Source organism: Tachypleus tridentatus, chromosome 13 (genome assembly GCF_004210375.1).
Source record: "Tachypleus tridentatus isolate NWPU-2018 chromosome 13, ASM421037v1, whole genome shotgun sequence".
In the NCBI taxonomy this organism is placed as follows: domain Eukaryota; kingdom Metazoa; phylum Arthropoda; class Merostomata; order Xiphosura; family Limulidae; genus Tachypleus; species Tachypleus tridentatus.
Window position 1 is genome coordinate 63899823 of NC_134837.1, and position 18938 is coordinate 63918760.

At 34.1% G+C, this 18938-nt stretch overlaps 1 pseudogene across 1 annotated transcript; it reads left to right on the top strand.

The window, feature by feature from the left end:
- The first annotated feature begins 518 nt into the window (after nt 1–518).
- LOC143239295 (uncharacterized) lies at nt 519–18799 on the top strand (annotated as a pseudogene). Its single transcript, XR_013021106.1, has 4 exons — nt 519–671; nt 8880–9147; nt 11563–11743; nt 15935–18799. The product of XR_013021106.1 is annotated as an uncharacterized LOC143239295 (transcript).
- The last annotated feature ends 139 nt before the right edge of the window (nt 18800–18938 follow it).

Below are 18938 nucleotides of genomic sequence, written 5' to 3' on the forward strand. Positions count from 1 at the left end.
TTAGTATTTATGTTACTGTTTCTACTAATAACATTTAATTAAGTCAAATATGTACGTTACTTCAGTTTTTTTGTTCGTTAATGGTAGAGTAACTTCCTAACAATTCTTGATGACGAGAAACCCACTTGAAGTAAAAATGTATCTCAGATCGGCTGGTATGGATATTAATACTTTTACTAATAAAACAGAGAACAATGTTTCGACCTTCCTAGGTCATTTCCAGGTTAACAAAGATGTTGTGAGATACAACTTCCTAACAATATCTTACAACTTCTGCGCCTTCAACGGTATGTTACAATCTTTTCTCGCACCGAGAAAATAAACGATAAAAGAATTACTTCTTTAAGCTCTGAGAGTATTTATTACGAAAATATAACGGAAGCAGGAAAAACGAGAAAGAGACTGCTAATTTAGTTCTGATAGAAGATAAGAGATGGCGGTACGCTTCTATTTAATAAAGTTAGGTTTGATATTTTAAGCTGGGGTTCACATAGTCGTCTCCACTTGTTTCGGAGCTGGTGTGATGTGTTGTCACTATTTGTGATTGGAAAGTATACATTATTAAGTTCGAAGCTACTCGGACGTTATAACAACTTTAAACTTTATTGTGCTACTGACTGAAACAGACACGATGTGAAACGTCCAACAAACACTGGAAAAATTCAACTAAGGTAAGAAAGTTAAATTCTATATGTATATATATAATCTCAGTATCAGAACGAGTTATTGTAAAGAGCTATACGCTATCTAGTGTTACGTTCTGAAGACCTGTTTAGAACGTAGTCACACATATCACTGTCCTGAAGGTTCGTTTGTTTCAGAACGCAGTCATACATTGAACTATCAGAGCTATGTCGGGAAGAGTTATTAGTTTATTTTAGAACACAGTCATACATTGAACTATCAGAGCTATGTCGGGAAGAGTTATTAGTTTATTTTAGAACACAGTCAAACATTGATCTATCAGAGCTATGTCGCGAATGTTTATTAGTTTATTTTAGAACACAGTCATACATTGAACTATCAGAGCTATGTCGAGAAGATTTATTAGTTTATTTTAAAACACAGTCATACATTGAACTATCAGAGCTATGTCGTGAAGATTTATTAGTTTATTTTAGAACACAGTCAAACATTGATCTATCAGAGCTATGTCGAGAAGATTTATTAGTTTATTTTAGAACACAGTCAAACATTGATCTATCAGAGCTATGTCGTGAAGATTTATTAGTTTATTTTAGAACACAGTCAAACATTGATCTATCAGAGCTATGTCGAGAAGATTTATTAGTTTATTTTAGAACACAGTCATACATTGAACTATCATAGCTGTGTCGGGAAGATTTATTAGTTTATTTTAGAACACAGTCATACATTGAACTATCAGAGCTATGTCGAGAAGATTTATTAGTTTATTTTAAAACACAGTCATACATTGAACTATCAGAGCTCTATCGCGAATGTTTATTAGTTTATTTTAGAGTCAAACATTGAACTACACACAGTCATACATTGAACTATCAGAGCTATGTCGTGAAGATTTATTAGTTTATTTTAGAACACAGTCAAACATTGATCTACCAGAGCTATGTCGAGAAGATTTATTAGTTTATTTTAGAACACAGTCAAACATTGATCTATCAGAGCTCTGTCGTGAAGATTTATTAGTTTATTTTAGAACACAGTCATACATTGAACTATCAGAGCTATGTCGAGAAGATTTATTAGTTTATTTTAAAACACAGTCATACATTGAACTATCAGAGCTCTATCGCGAATGTTTATTAGTTTATTTTAGAACACAGTCAAACATTGAACTATATCGTGAAGATTTATTAGTTTATTTTAGAACACAGTCATACATTGAACTATCAGAGCTATGTCGAGAAGATTTATTAGTTTATTTTAAAACACAGTCATACATTGAACTATCAGAGCTATGTCGTGAAGATTTATTAGTTTATTTTAGAACACAGTCAAACATTGATCTACCAGAGCTATGTCGAGAAGATTTATTAGTTTATTTTAGAACACAGTCAAACATTGATCTATCAGAGCTATGTCGTGAAGATTTATTAGTTTATTTTAGAACACAGTCATACATTGAACTATCAGAGCTCTATCGCGAATGTTTATTAGTTTATTTTAGAACACAGTCATACATTGAACTATCAGAGCTATGTCGTGAAGATTTATTAGTTTATTTTAGAACACAGTCATACATTGAACTACCAGAGCTATGTCGAGAAGATTTATTAGTTTATTTTAGAACACAGTCATACATTGAACTATCAGAGCTCTATCGCGAAGATTTATTAGTTTATTTTAGAACACAGTCATACATTGAACTATCAGAGCTCTGTCGTGAAGATTTATTAGTTTATTTTAGAACGCAGTCAAACATTGATCTACCAGAGCTATGTCGAGAAGATTTATTAGTTTATTTTAGAACACAGTCAAACATTGATCTACCAGAGCTATGTCGTGAAGATTTATTAGTTTATTTTAGAACACAGTCATACATTGAACTATCAGAGCTCTGTCGTGAAGATTTATTAGTTTATTTTAGAACACAGTCATACATTGAACTATCAGAACTCTGTTCGCAGGGAGAAAACGAACACCACAGTGGCACAGCAGACTTACATAACTAGAAACCGGGTTTCGACACCTGTAGTTGGCGGAATACAGACAGCCCATTGTGTAGCGTTGTGTTTAATTACAAACAAGGAAGCGGTATCTCGAACCCTGGGTTTTTGTGTTTTACGTCGCTCAACTTGACGCTGACCCACGGGGGGGATCGGGAGAAGTAAACAAATTGTCTTCAGTAAGAAATGAACTTTTATTTTTTTCAGTGATTAACATTTCTTGAAAAGAACTAAATGAAGTTCGTTCTGCTGGTAATATTATGTATGGAAGATAATTAAGAGCTCGAGTTGAACAAACGTGTTGTAATATCAAATTATTTTGAACTCAATGAACATGACACGCCCACAGATCTGATCAACATCGAGAGAAAATTGATCAAAGATAAGCTTATTTAATATTTGAGCACAGAACAAGAATGGGAGGATATCTTATTATGTTTGTATCTGAATTATTTTCCAATCGTTATTCTTTAAAATATCCGATTTGTTCGTTAATATCCAACTACGTTTGTTTTACTTACCTAATTCTGTTTTCCATTTACTGTTACATGAATAGCTAAAGCAACCACAGGCCTACAACAGTACTTAAAATCCTTTCTTATATTCTTTATTTTAGTAAAAAGCTACACAAAAGGTTGTCTGCGTTCTGTTCACTATCTAAAATCGAACCCTGAATTTTAGTTTGTTAGTCAGTAAGCTTATGAGTGACCCTTCTAAACCTAACCACAAAACTGCATTAAAGGGGTAAACGTAAACAATGATTCCTTACTTTTATTTTTGCGATAATATCACGAAACAAATATTTGATATCTGTGTTCGTACTACGACAATTTTTGAGAATTGTCGATAGAAGCTAAAAACGCAAAAACACGCTCCGTACTTTCTGACCGTTTCGTTATAGGAGAAACGGTGAAATTCTTGCATTCGATCCGACAAGAGTGTTGGTGAACTGATACTGCGAAACCAACGCATAAAGAGAAACAGACTAGAAAAGAGTTAAACTTCGAACTGTGTAGTTTCTTCCGCAGAAGACAACAACACTAAAATATGTTGTGATTTAGTGATTTAGTTGTGATTTTTTCACGCAAATCTACACGAGGGCTATCTGCGCTAGCCGACAGTTGTTTAGCAGTTAGACTAGTGGGAAGGCAACTAGTCATCACTACCCATCGTCATCTCTTGGGCTACTCTTTTGTCAACGGATAGTAGAATTGACCGTCACATAATAACGCTCCAACGGCTAAAAGTTTGAACATGTATGATGTGCCTTAACTATCTGGTCATGTCGGGCCGCGCTTGCAACTACTCGGGGGCTATTTTCACTAATCGTCTCTAGTTTTAAAATGTTAAACTAAATGGAAAGCAACTAGTCAACATTCTCCACAGCTGATTCTTAAGTTACTCTCAACAGTGTGATTCAGCGTGACATTATAACACCCCCACACCATGTTCGGTGACCGAATTTAAACCCACAAGTCGAATGCCCTAACCGCAAAGTCATGGTAATCATAGCTTTATGAAATAGTTTCTGACATAACAAAATCAGTTCTGTCTCTAGTTTCTGTTTTAGTAATGAGAAGCAGGACGTGTTTTATATAAAGCAGTTTCCAAAGAAAGTTGCTAAATTGGAGTGTTGGTGTTATTAACTGACCAGGATTATATGCGACGCGACCTCTAGGATTCAGGTATAGACTTTCATTGTAACGAGTATGCTGACTAAAGAGGAGATATCTAACCAGTAGTACCTTCTGTCACAAGGGTTTTTTTGTTTGCATGTTTAAACCGAATAACGTGATTGACTACCATTCTTATAACACACCTATAACTGAATGTTGGCAATTCGATCACCAACACAAAATGCTAACCATCAGGTCACGTCCAGATCCCAAAATCTATAAATGAGATTTAACAGAAGCTCGAAAATGAAAAGCTCCGTTTTAGAACATTTTCTACATCAGAAATGCATATAGATGTTTGTTTCACATATCGGAAATCTATATTTCAGTATTTTGATTTGCTTACTAAAATTCCATTATTAAATGTTTATTTGTTTTTGCCACGTTCGAAACTTAAATCATAACCCAAATCTCTTGAAATTACTAAATACCAGTTCATGACAATTAAAGACTTTAGTAGAAATATTGAAAAACAAACAAACTTAAGCTAATTGTCAATAGCAATTTCGAGTTTTATGTTGTATTATTGAAAAATGTTCTTCTGTAAGATGTTACATGCGTTTCATGTACAGAATGTTTGTTTGTTTGTTTGTTTTGAATTTCCCCCAAAGTTACATGAGAGCTATTTGCGCTAGCCATCCTTAATTTAGCACTGTAAGACTAGAGGAAAGGCAGCTAGTCATCATCACCGACCGCCAACTCTTGGGCTACTATTTTTACCAACGAATAGTGGGATTGATTGAACCACTGTAACGCCCCCACGGCTGAAGGAGCGAGCATGTTTGACTTGATGGAAGAATGGAACCCACAATTATCGAAACCTGATTTTAGCGCTATAAGCCACTAAGAGCTACGGCCGAGTCACCAAGGAGAGCATGTGGGAAAAACTAGATTCTACAAATGTATGATTTTTCTACAGCTGAAATTATGGAATTAGAAAAAAAGAGAAATAGTTACAATTATTAGACAACTGTAATTTTAGAAAAATCGTTACGTTAGTTTACGACATAATCGTTGTAAGGTAGTGTGTTTGGCAACGTTATTAGGCACATTTCTGTCTAAGGAAAAGTCTGAAATATTAGTTGCATTTTCAGTCGCGTATCATAATGTTTCATTACTTAAGTCGCCATCTAACGAACGTAGACGTAACTCACGTGTTCAGCCTCTAAGATGATATGGGCTCGCCAATAAGTAGATTTGGCAATCAGAGAGAAATTTATTAAGGTAACATATGCAAAAGAAACTGAAAGGAATTATTGGTTCACATATCCTGCAATTACTGTCGTTGAAACTGAAACATTGGTCCACACGTAGCTCTTTAGATAAAATATTTTAGTGTACATTTGCCATAAAAATAAATCTGTACAGAAGCGGACCTATTTAGAGTCAATAGATTCATCTCTCTACCCCGCTAGTTCAGCGCTTAGTCAACGGATTTACACCATTAAAATCAGGGTTTCGATTCTCCTCGATGGACTCAGTAGATAGCCTGACGTGGCTCTGCCATGAAACAACACACTCACAGATTTATCTGTAATCTTACGTTCCTGTACAAACCATGGTATTTTTCTTTTCTTTTCACAGGCATTTTAAATTAAGAGCTTATCTATGGCACAACAAAGTTTCAATGGCTATTTTTAACTATTTTAATTGCCTCTAAAGGTTTTTTTTAATGAGATAAATGGCTAATAATTTCAAAATTAGCAGCAAAATATTTGTAGTTATTTCCTTAATTTTGAAAATTCTGTTTACGAGCTTTAAAAAAAGTCTCCCTGTGGCTCACTGGTAAGTCAAGGAACATAAAGATTTGGGATTTAGGCTTAAAAATAGCTCGTTCTGGAGCTTTGTGTTCACAACGAACAGATAAATACTAAAGTGAAAACATTTGAAGATTTGTGGTTAAAAACAATGTAATTTTATACGGGAGTATTGATTTGAACCTAGTTTTTTGATATTTATTTTCATTTGAAATATGCTTAAAAATAAACACGAATGTTCCTTTATTTAAAATCTGGCTGTTTCTTTGTTTTTCGAAAACGTTTCTTTCATGTTTTAAATATCTTTGTGTTGTGTGTTTATTGCAATGTTTCTACTTTTCACGTCCCATATTAGTAACTTAGATGTGAATAAAGAACGTTTATTTCAAAAGAATGAAGAGAATTTTGAGACTGTTGTTTATGACTCATAGTGTAGGTAAATAAATTGTAGGAGTATACACGAACTTTTCCATTTCCATCTGTGGATAATTCTATGTACAAAATTTGGAAACATTGATATTCTGAATATCTGAAGGCGTGAACCCTGGTAGTAGTTTCAAGTTCGAATCGTGACAAGATAATATCATATTGAAATATATTCAAGAAACAAATACGTCTTAAATCTGTAATCCTTTTTCAGGTCTCTTTAAAAATAATTGTCGGGAACCTTTGTAAAAAGATTCTTAAAATGTCACCAAATAAATGATTTGTTTAAAAGTGAAAACTGGTTCTATGTTTACATAGAAAGGTTCTCCCTATACACGGAAATATCCACCCAAAAGAAAGGATTATCGTTTTCTCTCTCTAAACTAAACCCTGCCACGTTAGTTTAGTTTAGTTTAGTTATGAATTGCTCGTGATCCAGTGATTATTAGACCAAACTGTAAATACGAGGGTCCAGGGTTGCAGTCTCGTTGTCGCAAAATCACGCTCGACTCTTTGAGGCCATGGGTGCGTTATAAAGGTGGCTGTCGAATCCTAGTGTTCAGTTATAGCAGTCCTCGAGTTGTTGCTGGGTTGTTTTGACTAAATAATTTCCTGTTAGGAAAGGCTAGTAGAGAGAGTTCTTTCGTAGTAAGGCCCGGCATGACCTAGTGTGTTAAGGCGTTCGACTCGTAATCCGAGGGTAGCGGGTTCGAATCCCGGTCGCACCAAAAATGCTCGCCCTTTCAGCTGTGGAGGCGTTATAATCTGATGATCAATCCCACTATTTGTAAAAGAGCAGCCCAAGACGTAGCTGTGGGATATGATGACTAGCTGCCTTCCCTCTAGTCTTACACTGCTAAATTAGAGACGGCTAGCGCAGATAGCCCTTGAGTAGCTTTGTGCGAAATTCAAAACAAATAAACAAACATTTCGTAGTTTTTACACGAATACCTGAAGCAAACGCTCTACCACTATGCGTCTTGCAATCCAGTGCTCAGCCTTTTTAGTACTTTTGTATATTGTACATGTCTGTACCTTTAAGTTAATAAATCGTCTTTTGAAATGGAAATAAAGAAATGGTGTACCAATATCACATCAAATACTCAGTCTAATGATTGTGAATTATTTGTTTGTGTATTAGATATCCCGAATTGACCAGGTGGTTAGGACACTCGACTCGTATTCTTTAGGTCACGAGTTCGAGTCCTCGTCACACCAAACGCGCTCACCCTTTCAGCAGTTGGGGCATTATAATTATACGGCCAATCCCACTATTCGTTGGTAAAAGTGTAGCCTAAGAGTTAGCGGTGGGCGATGATTACTAGCTACCTTTTCTCTGGTCTTACACTAATAAATTAAGGACGACTAGCTCATATAGCACTAGTATAGCTTTGCGTGAAATTCATACAGACAATCAAAAATTTTATCGAATTCACTTACTTTTAGAGTGGCTTAATGCTTAAATATAATTTTCTGGATCAGTTTGACGAATCTGGTTTTAATTACTGATGTTTCTTTGTTATTATTTCAGTTGTTGAAATACTGGTAATCAACTGACGTCTTTCCATTAGCAGTTCAAAAATAAATATGAATATACCTAATCTATTAGGTTCTCTGACGTGGCCACTGTCTGTTGAATCGAGATAAAATCCAAGATTAGAAAAAGGAGTTTCTTGGGTTAGTGGGTGGGTTGGGGGTTATCTTCAGGTAATGCTTCGTATAAAACACGTTATCAACGATTTTCACCTGGATCCCTCGCGACACTGCAATAACGCTCCTCGCTTATATGGTTCGTGAAGTAAAACGCAGTCATTGGGTTTCAGTTTCCATTCATCTTTGTCAATTACAACTGAGCTTTTCAGTATCTGGAGCAACGTTCCTCGTAAAATGATCAGCAGTCGGCTTCTCTTCGTTTCATTTGTCTTCATCAACTTGTCCTAATCTCTTCATCACTTCTTTTTCGGATTCAGATTTATCAGCATGAAAGTTATAATTCGCCAAAATTCTTTTTTATTTACAAATACATCTAAAGTATATAACGATATGAAAGAAATATGACGTTTAAAATCATTCAAGAAAATCTGTTTATATAGCACTTAGGATCTACAGTTAACATTCTAGTTAGATTAATAGCGCGAAACGTTATAACTTAAAATAAGAACTCTGAAATCTACAAAACAGTCAATCACCTTTTACTTATTTTAAACGTATTACGGCGCTTCCGTTTATCGTGTGCACATAACTTAAGTTTCTTTTAATAGTTTTAGGACACATCTACTCATCATGCCAATACATGGAGTAATTTTATTTCAATAGTTTTAGAGACACGTGTATTGACCATGCCAGCATATGACGTAATTTTATTTTAATAGTTTTAGGACACATCTGTTGACCATGCCATTACGTGACACTTCCTGTAATCGAGGATTAGGATGATTTACAGAATGCTGTGTCTGGATATACTAATTGTTGCAGTGGTGGCGATTTACAATACTGTAGGTGTGGGGGCGCCACTTTCGAGCACTGGTTGCCGCCTTTCGGAGTTTTCCTGCTCCAACGGACACTGCATAAGTTTAAACAAATTTTGTGACGGAAGAGACGACTGTGGAAACAGAAATGATGAACCATTTGATTGTACCGGTGAGTTTGTGATCTGGTAATTTTCTGATCTGGTTCTTACAGCTCGGAAATAAAATAAAAATTCAAATATCCAAAGTAGTTAATAGTTAAGTTATAAAAACGACTAATCACTGTTAACATTGTTAGTTTTAGTCTTAGCAGTTTAAGCAGTTGTTTATTTACCTAAGTATGTTGTAACATCTAATCGAAAATAATAATAGAATATGAATAAATTAGGTAAAATACAAACGATTATATATTTCCAATAAATACACATGAATATTTCTTGGACAATGTAATTAAGTTGTATAGTTAGTTTCATTCCTTACTAATAATTAAATTGTTAAGTGTTAACTATAAATGTAACAGAATCAATATTTCGTGTGAATGATCTGTCGAAATAACAGTCTTAACAGGTATCAGGATTTATGCTCTGAAATGTTATTGAGAAATAAATGAGAATGTTCTGAGGAAATAACGAAAACACTGAGAGAATGTATCCATTATATTGTTTGTTTAAGAGAAATTCCACACTTTTGCTATCTGCTATGTGCACCAGAGCAAATCTAGCTGCGAGTTTTAGTGTTCATAAGCTTATTATTGTCCCACCGAGGACATTAAGTACCAAAAACGTTGAGTTATTACTAAAAAACAAAAACAGCAGGAAGTTTTTGAACTCAGAGGAGTCTGAAATATTACTAACTATAACAGAAAAATAATTTTTTAGACTTATTGTCACCAATTATATATCAAAAACAAATACCAGGATGTATTGTAACTAAATATATTAGAAGAATAAATACTCAGACTTAATGTAACTAAACATAAAAATGACTATAGAAACGTATTGTAAATATTAGATAAACAAACACTGAGACTTATTGTAACTTTTATTTTGGATTATCAATACAGTTTATATTGTAAGGAATCAAACCGATGATTTTAATGTTTTCTGCCCTTAGGGTCAGCGCACTTTTAATTATTACTGAAAAGAAAGTCGTAAGATATTACTGAGAATTTTAATCCAGACGGTGTGTAATAAGATCTTTTAAGGCGCTATATTGTAATTACACGTATTTATTTTATTTTTTTTTGTCAAACACGGTTCTCAGATGTAGTAATTATGATGTTTGTTAGTACTTCGTTTTTATTCATCAGATCTTACCGAAATACAATCGTGCGAGAGACCTTAAGCTTCTTACCTTTGGATTGAGCCACAGTGATGATGTACGATTTGTCTTACCTTTGGATAAAGCCACAATGATGACATATTGATTTATCTTACCTTTGGATCGAGCCACAATCATAACATACCAATTTGTCTTACCTTTGGATTTAACCAAAAATATATGACATACCGATTTGTCTTACCTAAACTCCTAAGTTGAAAGACGGATGAATATATTTGTACATCATAACGAGTCTAAAGATATGATATTGTTTTTCAAGTAAAATTTCAATTACAGCTTACCTAATGTAAAAGAAAAAGTTACATCTCATGAGATTACATTAGACACTACTTACAAAGAATAAAACGACAACGTTAAAATTTACTTCCAAGTTAAATCTATTTATATGTATTTTACTGCAAACTTTCATGTGCATTTACTAGCTATTCTATAGGTAAAGTGTAACTCTTAAAATTATCTTATGAATGAATCCTTCAAATACATTTATCGGCATTTCTATAGATAAAGCACATTTTTAAAGCAATCTTTTCTTTAAAAAGACATTATGAATGAGTGAGAATATGTAACCTGCAAACAATCTTGAATTAAATTGTTATTAAATAAATAAAACATTAACAACAACAACGAAATACAAGAATCATGAGTTTCATTTTATTAATAGCCATACTTGCTAGCTTCAAACTTAAAGCCATTTCTTTGATTCACATAATTTTTATCAAATTTAAAAGCATACAAACCACTAAGCTTGTCATGTTCTTAAAACTTAAAGATGTCAAACGTAATTATTTATTTATTTATTTTCGAATTAGTGGGGATAGTTTTAGTAGTATATAGCTAATGTGTTTTAAATGTTTGTAAAGCATTAGCCACATTTATAGAAGCATAAAACACGATTCTTTCTTCCTAAAACAAAACCTTTTACGTTACTTCAAAAATGAAACTCCAGCAAAGCTTACAGTAGGAAAATATTGATTTTATTATTACAAACATTCGACCCATTGTATGTAATTGTTACCTAACGATGACCCGATACTATGGAGGAAATATTAATATAATTTAAATCAGAAGTACTCTACTTTAAATTATCTTACGTTAAGTTTTGCTCTTAAAGAGATCGCGTGTGTCCTAAAAGAAGGCCTCTATTGAGACAAGGCTATCTAATTTTTACCGCGATTTTGGAATTTGTGAAATATCTACAGTATACAAGTTACTAATATATGTAAAATTATTTTCGGCATTTTGTTAGTTTGCAACAATACGTTTCTTGGTGACGTCAACGTCAAGTATCCCCTTCGGATCATTGAGCCACCACAGCGCCACCTGCCGTTTCTTTGCACAATAACGTTTATGGCTAATGGTGGGCAACTGGATAACATCGTACAAATCAGGTTTCTTTCATTCAGCATTGGGAAGTTACAGGAAACTAGGTGAGGTTATGCTCATTGTAAGAATACAAATATAGGCCTGTCAATATATTGAAAATTAGAACATATCTCATCATAAGAAAACTCTTCTATATACGTAATAGTTTTTCTTTTCTGTGAAACGTATGTAAATATGGTCTGAATATACACTATACAGTGATTGCATAAAAGAAAAATAAACAACCCAATTAGGTAAATAGGAATGCAAAACTAAATAGTTAAAAAAATCATTTTTAGGACAAGCATTTAACCAAAGAAATTTAAATTTGCAAGATATTAAGAATCCATATTTGATGTTGAATAGTTAATATTGAGTAGTCACGTGTTACTAACAGGAATAATTTTTTTCATTTTTTTTTAATGATCGAACAAAACATATTACAGCTTGATAATTATGCTATAATTTAGTAAAGAATATTCGGTGGCTTAAAATGGCTAGAAATCAATTAGGGTTACAATATTTAATTCAAATTCATCTCATTTCAGCAACGTCAAGCCACAACAATCGGAAAGGATAAATGACGAAGTTTTTAATATTTGGGGTGAAAGTGTGGAGTGTAGGGAACAATTTCAATTTGTAGATCTGAATATTACCCCACAAGCATCACAACGATGTCGGTCACAAAGCATTGTTTCTTTGTTTAGCAGAGCTCATGCGAAACTACACCAGTGTTATCTGCGCTAACCATTTCTAATTTTCAATAAACAGAGTAGTCAACACTGCACACTGACAGTGGATAATGGAACGCGAACCGCGGTACAATAGCTCAACTGGGTTTCGATACTCATGGTGGGTACAGCACATCTAACATTGTGTAGCTTGGTGCTTAACAATAAATAAATAAAGAAAAACAAACCGAAGGAGGTAGAAACTCGAAACATAGTGCTTTCTCTACCCACACCAGCCATGTTTTACATATATAAACTAATATTTTAGTAATTTCTGGTTTAGTAACTTGGATGTCACAAAGAAATCAGTAGTTCGTTCAACAAGGAAAATCTCTATACACGAAATACATCATGCCTATTAAAAAAGAATTAAAAAATTTAAGAAAGAAATCGACGAACTAAATAACATTTTCTGTTTACTTACGAGTAGAGAGAGAGAAAAACGTGTTTAACAACTCCGTGATTCGTTAAGTTTACCTACTATCATTATCAGTCGGAAAGCTGATTCGTTAAGTTTACCTACTATCATTATCAGTCGGAAAGCTTTGATATAATTCAAGGAGGGTTCAAACTGTTACCTGTTACATTTTCAGTAAATATGTTATGTCACTAAACAATACTGTAATAGTAGTTAATAGGCTTCTTTAATTTTTCCACGGTTTACTTTTTATGTCAATGATTCCAACATTTGAAATATCAAAGGAAAAACTAATTCTAACCATGTGTTCAAATGTTCTTTTGATCTTGTTGAAGGTTGTTGGTTAGTTTCTGCAGTGTAAGAAATGCTACAGTCTTTATATTTAATTTGGTACAGCGATCCTGATGTGTCACGGTCAATAAAGCCTATTGAGAAGTTAAACATTCTTAGTTGTGTAACAAATACTTTTTATGATCCCTACTTTTTCTTTAATATCGTGGAAGGAATTCTAATGATGATAAACTCCTGAATGTGAAATACTTACTACCGAAAAAGGTAAGCTGTGAAATTCATCGTTTTTCCCCCCTAAAATATTTAGAAATGTAAGCTCTATTTACAACTGAGAATGTGTTGTCTTTAAAATCTAAAACAAATGTTAGTCACTTAAAAAAGTGAGAGACTGGAGAATGAAAAGTATTGTCTGTACCAGACTATTTTTTCTAAGTTAGAAATGTGTTTAAATTTCAATTTATATCGTAAAATTAGTGTTCTTCCAAAGTGCTAAATAGAACTTTATCAGAAAGTAAATGAAAAAATGAACAGACAAGCTTTGTGAATTTAGAAATCTCTTGGTTATTTGTGTTGTCCTTAATGTTTAATGTTATCAGGAAAAATGTGTTAAGTAATGATTAAATAACACGGTGTTGATTTTTTGTTAAACTACCTTACCCACCAGGGAAAATACTATACAAATTTTCATGAAGCTGACAATGACAAGTCAATATTTGTTTATCAGATTAAATGGAAAGATCGTGACATCTCATATCGTTCATAGAACATGTGAAAGCTCTCCCTCACGTGTTATAACATAATCAGTACTTTGCTTTTGAACATGGTAAAATCACTGATAAAGAAAAAACTCCCCTTATCAAACACAAAAACCTAATAACAATAAACGTACAGGTGTGCGCTTATATTTGTTCTACTTTTTATTTTCTTTACTTATCTGTTGTTGGTGTCTATTAGATTATTGTTTAATGACGTAATATCATTACTGATGTCGTAACACGTGTTAGAAGTTCTGTACGGTTCTTTCAGGGGTTTTCATCATGTGATAATGCTAGGTAAACCTAACGAAACGAAATGTTAAAAAGAGCTTCTGGACATATTTTCTTGTTTACCTGTAACTAATAAAAATATTATGAAATTGAACTGATATCTCACTTACGGTTGGTGTATTTAATTTCTTTTATAACTGTCGGCAATGGTTAGAAGAACTTACTATAGAAGAAATAAAATATTACTGCTATAAAATTGTGCTCTTAATTCAAAAAGGTTTAGAGAAAAGTAAATGTAGTATAAAAAGTAAAGTTTTATCATTAAAATAAGGTTCGAAATAAGATTTAAATCTTTTTAAAAATGCTGTTGGTAAAACTTCAGAACATAAAACTAGATCATTAAATCAACGAAAAAACATCTACGTGGAAAGAAGCTACAACTAACTTCCTTCTGTACAAGTTTACAATGTTTAGAACAATATTTCAAAGTCTCATTTAATGGTTTGAGCGTTAGTCTGAATACTTAAATTTAGATTAGGAAACTGCCGCACCATGTTGTTTTCTTAGCAATATCAGTTAGTCATGGTAAATAAACACTTTTACAGGGGCGTTAGAGTCTGACTTATTGTCTGTTTTACTTTGAGTGTAGGGCTTGGTATGGTCATGAGATTAAGGTGCTGGATTCGTAATTTGAAGGTTGCGGATTTGAATCCCCATCACACCAAACGTACTCGCTCTTGCAGCCGTGGAGGCGTTATAATGTCACAGTCAATCCCACTATTCGTTGGTAAAAGAGTAGCCCAAGAGTTGACGGTGGGTGGCGATGACTGGCTCTCTTTCCTTTAGTACACGGCTAAATTAGGTACGAACAGCGCGGATAACCATCGTGTAGCTTTGCACGAAATTCCAAACATAAACAAACAGAACATATTTTGAATGTAAAGTGTGTATGTTTTTACAACTTTTAATCAAATGTTCTTTAAGAGGAATTGCCAGTTCTAAGTTTAAAAACAACATACGCCGTCAAGTCATTTTAAATTCGAATATTATTTTTCAATGTAATACTTTAAACGCATATTGGAGATCTTGTTTCGGAAAGCTCCTCCAGAAATAAGCGTATTTTCCGAATATGATGTCATAAGTTAAGTCATGACCTTCAAACATTTGCATTTATGGGATCATGGGCTAATGCTATGCTATCCTCACACCAAATTTCATTTTTTTACACGCTAGGTCATGGATTTACCAGTAGATGAAGATAGGTTATTAATTTCCTGAAAGGGGATCGAAGGCCACTTGAAAGGGTCACTTAATTTAACCACTTGCACCACTGTTTATGGTAGTATGTGTCTGTCAATCAATCATTAGACACGAAAGAACACTTAACGTTGCGATTTGTACTGTCGTGATGTCAGTAAAATATGCGTGTAGCACGAGACACGAGAAAAATTATGCACTCTGTAAGATGTAACAGCGTGACATATGAATTTCAAAAGCAAGAAATAAAATAATTCTTATTCCTAATTTTGATTTCACTTGCTCTTTATTTATAATTTTGGAAACAAAGCATATCTAGGATTAAGGATTATTTAATCTTCATTTTTATTTACAATAAATCCACTACTCTTCTCTCGTGTAATGAGTCAAGCTATAATCATGGTGTCTTTTTCTGTTCGGCTGACTCTTGTAATGAGAAGTTATAATTATGATGTTTTTTTTTATATCAGGCTAATCTTGTAATGATTATTTATATTAAATAATGTTTATTATTATTTAGTATTTTTATAATTATGAAGTTCATACCAAATGTTTATTTTTTCATTGTTTCAGTAGCGGCGATACTTGTTATGGTGGTCATCTTCAAATCTTAGACAGCAGAAGCCAGGGTGGTGAAGTGCGCGTATTTCCAAAAGAAAGATTTTCCAAACCAATATCTAACTTCAATCAAGTCAACAAACGTTATTTTTCTGTTTTCAACACAATCAAACAAAACTGGTCAGGACTTGGCTATTTCTGTGGACAAATGATCGGTCAAAGCGTTAGTTATATTTCTAATGGAAACAATGTTACTTTAGTTATTTTTCTACCAAGCAGAACCTCGTGGCGCCCGCAGTCTTTCAGTTTGTACTTAACCTATAGGTTTCTTACCCGCGCTACAATAGAGTCTGTTGACGACAATGACACTTTGTTTTTTGGAATAAAAGAAACCAACGCGAGTTGCAGCTGGGAGTACAAAAACTGTGATAAAAAGAAATGCTTGATTCATTCTCCAAATTTTCCTGGAACGTATCTCCGTAACATTACATGCACGTATCTAATAAAAGAAGTGAATTCAGTTCCAGGATTTCAAACTCAGATAATTCTTTATCAAAAAAATGAATACAAAATTTCAATAGCGAGCGACCTTCCTAGTAGTGGGGCCATCTCTCATTGGGCCCTAACATCAGAATGTCATCATGACGTAGTTCGTGTTTACGATGGTCCAACGACTCATTTTCCAATAATAGCAGAGTTCTGTGGTTCTGGGCCACTGGCACCCATTACTTCAAGCAGAGAAAATCTTCTTGTGTGTTTATACAGTGTAGATTACCATCGGCTTCACGAGTCTCGGTTGGAATTGGAAGTTGGGGTAAAACTATTCCCAAGCCATTTTGGCGCATGTCAAACAAAGACTGCACTTTCTTTATCGATGGTTCGATTCTTGCTAAACGCCAAGGACTGCTAGAAAGCCCTCAGCATACTGTACCATCTAACACGACATGTACGTACATATTACGTGGGAGGTCGATGTACGATCGTATATGGATTTATTTCGTATCATATTTCATTGAAGACAGACATCCTTGGCCCACGGGATCAGAGTTTTGCGATACTGGAAAATTAGAACTGATTGGAGTGTCCCAAGCTGCGTCATCACTAAATACAACAAATAAGACCTATTGTGAAAAGAGCTTCCCGCCCCTCTGCCCCCATGCATCAGATACGGTCAGTATAGTTCCTCTCCGTCCATGTCGCTATCCGGATGAAAGTATTTTATCGTCAGGTTCGGTTCTGGTTATGAGATTACACTATCCTAGAGTGACTGAATTAACGATAAAACAGCCTTTTTTAAAGGCTCAGTACGAGTTTATAGATACATATCAGTCAGGAAATCCAGTTAAATTTTCCCTTTGTGATCGTGTTATTGACGGTCACGTTTTCAAATATGGTTCTTTTTCTTCTTCTAGAAATACATTTCACTTTGGCCGTGGAGGTCGCAAACACATCACGTGTTCTTACACCCTTGTCGGCTCTAACTTTTCTCGAGTTATTATAACCATAACAAAGCTATTTACTCCATCATCAACTTGTCGGACGGTTCAAGATAAATTAACTTCACGGACAACATGCAAGGAGTTCGATGCTTCTTCTCAGCCACATTCACTTCTTGAAGTTAGAGAAAACTGGTCCGGGATGGATTTTTCTATTGGTTGCTTCTGCAATATGACAACGACTTCGAGTAAACCAATCGAACTAATGTCAGCGAGTAATAACTTAACTTTAACGTTTACGGTGGTGGGCATGAACGTATCACATGACTTCACTCATTTTTATTTTGAAGCATCTTACCGTTTCGTTTATTCCAATATTTGTAATGCTGTTGCTTTTCAAAGAAACGATTCTATAGGAGCACTCGTGTTTAACATTTCAAAACTATTATCCGGTGGATTCCGGTGCAGATGGTCAGTTATTTCTTCTTACGGTAAAAGTTTGTACTTGACATTTCGAGGTTTTAACTCTTCGTATGGATGTTTCCATGGCAACGTTTTATTGATATATCTCAATGACATCCAGGTTCCAATTGCTACAGTGTGTATGAATGGAACTGACAAACTTTTTACTGTTGGCACGCATTCTGTATACGACGAAATGCCTTTGTCAAAACTTAACAGGCACAGAAGAGATTACATATCGATTGAAACGTTTATAAATTCTCCACAAACAATTCGCGTAGAGTGGTTAGAGCTGACCAGACCCTCTTTAAAGATTCAGTCTGGCCAGTCCTTGAGGAACATTAATTGCCTCGTCAGGTGTCCAGAAATCAATGCGTGCATTAGTCCTGATCTTTGGTGTGATGGCACAACACATTGTCCATCAGGATATGACGAGTCAGCCGAACATTGCAAAAAGTTTCCGGTGTTATATTTTGCTGCAGGAAGTGGCGTCACTTGCTTTTTGCTTATTTTGTTTTTCATCTACATGTTCGTTCACTGTCGTAATCGCAGGAGAAACAACCATGTCATCCGAGTTCCAACGTTTGACGTTTTTGAACTTGAAGGATGCCACAGCAACAGGTTTAACAGACGCTTACGTTATTAGCCAAGGATTCATCACACTGTTCTTTAGTACAAATAATTTATCGACAGAAAACGTAACTTAATGTAAAGCAAAACACGAACGCGATAACATAAAACATTTATTAAACGTTTCGCACATTTCCATTACCAGTAATCTATAAGCACAAAACAAGCGATATTTGTAATTACAACAAGAATAAAACATAAGAGTAAATAATTTGAATGTAGAAATATAAGTGGAGAAAACGAAAATGAGGCATAATTTAAACAATTGAATTAAAATAAGGTCATGTATTATTTAAAAACAGAAGGAGAATTATTATGTAATTTTTGTAAGAAGTTCAGTCTCGTGTTAAGAGAATTTCAAAGTTTGCTCTAGTTTTGATATTGTTTCTCTTTTTACTAATATTGACATTAATATTGAACTGTATAATCTTTTCGCTAAAAACATTCTTGCTAGTGGACTTTCTAAACTTAATTTCATATTTATGCTTGAA